Source organism: Grammomys surdaster, unplaced genomic scaffold (genome assembly GCF_004785775.1).
Source record: "Grammomys surdaster isolate TR1022 unplaced genomic scaffold, NIH_TR_1.0 169, whole genome shotgun sequence".
Classification (NCBI taxonomy): domain Eukaryota; kingdom Metazoa; phylum Chordata; class Mammalia; order Rodentia; family Muridae; genus Grammomys; species Grammomys surdaster.
The window spans coordinates 3,777,798-3,782,221 of NW_021604617.1; the positions used below are offsets into that span (position 1 = coordinate 3,777,798).

Here is a 4,424-nt window from a genome sequence, read left to right on the forward strand (position 1 = left end):
ATCTAGTCTCCATACCTCCTTGATCCATTTAAATGCATACGCCATCTTCGTGTCTGTCATCCATAGCAACACTCTAAACACTGAATGCTTGCAAAGGCTTTAAAAGGTGGCAGAATAAATAACCCCTAAAAGTATACTCTGTTGCCAAAGAAAGTGTGTTGATTGAATGAGAATGTCCCCCATAGTCTCCAGCATTTGAATACTTGGTCCTCAGGTGATGTAGCTGGTTGAGGGTGTTTAGATGGGGCAGCCTTGCTGGAGGAAGAGCATCACTGGGGGCAGGCTTTGAGATTAAAAGCCTTCTGTCACAGGACTTCTAGTTGACCCTATCTATATTGTGCTTGCGGTTAAAGACATAAGCTGTCAACTTCTTGCTCCTGCTGCCAGATCTGCTGTTTGCTACTATGTTTCCAGTTTTGATGGACTCTTGTCCCTCTGTAACTAAAAGCCCAAATAAACTCTTCTTCTCTGTTGCCTTGATCATACAGTTTTATCACAGTAACAAAAAGTAACTCATAAAACCACAAAAAGCATCTCCCTCTGCCTCTCTTCCTCCCTCCTCTTTTCTCGTCCACCTGTCCTTCCTCCTCCTTCTCCCCTTACCTTGTAGGAGTGAAGGGAAGAACAATACCACCCTGATCCAGAAGGACAAAGAGGTTGACTGATTGGAACAAGAACACAAACACAGTTTGTGATTTCCAAGATTTCCAACCAATCTTGCTGTGTGAATGACAAATGTTTGTTCCATGCTGTTTCAACAGTGAAGGGTTGGCTACGAAAAAAATGCAAGAAAAACTCTCCTACACTGCACTAACAACTGGTTTTCGATGTTAACCTTCAGGCATCAAAGGGAGAAAGGTTGAAAAAGAGTGGAGGAAAGATATAGTACCAGCTAACAGCAGATTCATGGATGAATAGGCCTGGGCTTGTATTACTAAACAAGACAACAGTGGTAATGACATAGATAAGGATTTTCATATTCTATAATTTACTTATTACATTACCATGAACCAGTTCTTACTGCCTAATCCAATACAGTGAACTCAAGTAGTTCTTCATATTGTCTGTCCTGGCTGAAATGATCTCTTCCAAGATAACTAGTACCTTGGATTCAAGGAAGACAAAACACTGAAAAAGAAAAAAAAAGTAAGTTTTGTATTCTTGACTGTAGTCCATCTCCAGCGAGAAGCCAGGTTGTCTCCATAAAATGGTATTTTTATCTATTTATTTCCTATTAACTTTAATGTTCATAGATGTTTGCAAAGAACTCAGTCTTGTCAGCTGATTCATGAGGGGGTTTTAGGCCATATAACTATACTCTACAGGTGAAAAGAAATCACACAATTTTGAAAAACAGATTGAATACTAATTTCATTCTCTTTTAAAGAATTTTAAAAATTCTACTGTCCCTTATAGGTATTTTAATATTTTTAAATCACACTGTTAAACAGTAGATCCTGTCATTGCCAGAAAAAAAAAACAAAAAACAACAACAACAACAACAAAAAACTTTTGCTTGTATTTACTCCTTTTTGAAGCTAAATTCTGGTTTGTTTTGTTTGCTTTCAGGCAGGATCTAATTCTGTAGCTCAGGATGTCCTTAAGATTGCAAAAGCCTCCAGTACTCCTATCCCAACCTGCAATGCTGGGATGATAATCAGAAACCAACACATGGACTGCAAGTTCAAGTCCAATTATGTTTGTAGGCTCCAAGATAGAGTATATGGAACCACTATGCTCACGAGAAAATTATGTGTACAGTGGACACAGGAAACCCTGGCTTGTTCTAGTGAAAACTGAAGAAGTAAGCAAGAAATATATTAGAATTATAGCAGATAATTAATACATAATTAGCACGTAACTGATGCTGTATAGAAAGATGTTATTTTATGGTCACGTAACTCTTAGTGATTTATCTTCAAAGTTGTTTTGTAAAGTTTAAAATATTAACTTAAATATTTTTACCCTCTGTAATTGGCTTAGAATCATATTAGTGAGTCTTCTCTGTTAAATAAGCATGTTACATGTAACAACAGGGTTAGAGGGTGTGAGGTGTGAACACAGGCGCATGGGCTTCAACTTCATAGCTAAAGGTTACATTCAGAAGGTCATATAGCCACGGAAGATCATAAATGTACTAAAATAATGACATCTCATAGTTTGTAGTGAAAAGTAATTTTCAGGACTAACACTCTGATAGAACAGTTCCCAAAGGATTGGAATCAATGAGTTCCTAAGCCTGCTTCAGTACTTTAACTTCTAACCTGAACTTGCTGTCCTATAGGACATTTTGTCAGCACTGCAATGCAGACTTGTGTTGCAGCAGACGCTAGCCCAATACTAGTGCATCCAGAATAAGTCAAGAATCCTTTTTGCATAGCTTTCCTTTCCCCTCGCATAGATCAGAATTTTCAATTAAACTCCTATTTAATTTTTCTCTTCCCTTTAGAATACTAAAAGGGATATTGTTTTCTGATTCTTCTTAATTGTTCTCCTTTTTCTGATCCAAATCAATTGAAACATCATAACAGCTTCAAATTAATTACACTATTTCCCTCTGCCTGGATGGATATGTACACATCTCAGAACTCCATGACTGCACTCACATTTCTAATAACCCTGGAAGCTCTTTGATGGCTGGGTGTTTACACTGGTCCAAAGCAACCCACCTTTCACACGGTGTGGCTTTGTGTTTCAAAGCAAGATGAAAAAGGCATTGACAGTTTGGGTTTACTATGACTAAAGAGTAAGAATCTATTTTCTTTTTAAAATTAATCTAGGGCTGGAGAGATAGCTCAGTGGTTTAGAGCACTGACTGTTCTTCCAGAGGTCCTGAGTTCAACTCCCAGCAAACACATGGTGGCTCACAACCATCTATAATGGAATCTAATTCCTTCTTCTGGTGTGTATGAAGACAGCTACAGTGTACTCATAGACATAAAATTCATCTTGTCTGAAGAGAAGCAAATTTGACTCAAAAGCAGCATTTCTCAGGGTAGTTGAGCAGGTTCATGGCCACCTCTGTAGAATGTCTACAGTGAGACTGTCAAGTCACCAGGCTTCGGATGCTCCTGACTGTTTCACACATGCCTATAAGGAAGTGCAAAACTAATTTTAAAGAGGAGCCATTTTAGAACATCTGGACCAACTTAGAATGGATGTTTGTTTATTGATTTGCCCATAATGTACGAGATGGAATCTGGTTATCATCTTGTCAAAGAAGAAAAAGACCTAGAGAATTAGTTTAAAGATCAAAACTTGTTCTTTGTCTTTGTCTCTAAAATAGGTATGGCAGGGTAGCTTTGGGTAAACTGGAAAGGCTATGTTCATAGGAAACCCCTGTGGCATCCAGCAATGTAGAGCACAAATGTCTGCTTCTATGGGCAGCTGTACTGTGGGGTCCTTTACAATCGATTTTCTCACAATAGGACTTTATTATTTTCAGACCAGTTTTTAAAATTAGGATTTTTTTTCCTTCCTTAAGGAAAAAAAAAAAAGACCCAGTACTCAGAGAGGATCAAAACTACACAAAAATCTGCCACATCTTTATGTTTTCTCTTTTGCTGTTTTGTAGTTAGTGTTGGTGGTAGTTGTTATTTATTTATTTGTTTGTTTGTTTTTAATACCTTTGTTAACTCCTTTTCTTTACTAAAGATATATTTGTGTGTGTATATATATATATATATGTGTGTGTGTGTGTGTGTGTGTGTGTGTGTGTGTTAAAGTTAAATTAACCTGCAACATAGAAAGTTGGTTAAAGAAAAAAAGAAGAAGTTAGGAATTTTATCTTATAAGAATTAGAACCAATATCCATTTCATCCAATATCCATTTGATATTATTAATATGGTTAGAAATATACATGATAGGACTCTAGGGATCTTCTGGATTTTTCTTTTAAGGTACTGGTCAACCATGGCCACAGTATAGCATTTAGGCTGATTTACTTTCTGCACCAAGCAGTCATCAGCCTAAGTTCTTTTGTGTGTCCATGGCAACCAGTCAAATCATAGCTCCTTAGCTATCCTTAGTGCCATTCAATATTTCTTCCCCTTTTCTCAATTTCTGCCATTGCACAATACAAGGAATGTACTTGGCATATACACAGCCTACCTTGGCATATACACAACCAACATTGTCGGTCCCAAATCCAAATCCAATTTAGATTTGCTAAGAACACTGAAAAAGTTGGTGTCAACAAGGATGTGGCAAGGTGGACCCAGTTGAGTGCTATACTAGAAAAATTATCAGGAAGGGTGTTAGGAGACTTCTCTTCCCTTCAAAACACTGGGATCTTTCTGTTCTTCCATTTTAAGCTTTAAGCCGGCAGCTTTCATCCTTTACTCTAAGTCTCTCATCTCTTGTGGCTAAGCATTCACTTTATAGTCACATATTTTCTTGTTTTCTTTTGCTTCCCCCAGTTCAT

At 37.4% G+C, this 4,424-nt stretch overlaps 1 pseudogene; it reads right to left on the reverse strand.

Moving 5' to 3' along the window:
• Positions 1 to 3,754: 3,754 nt before the first annotated feature.
• On the reverse strand, positions 3,755 to 4,424 carry LOC114620564 (annotated as a pseudogene).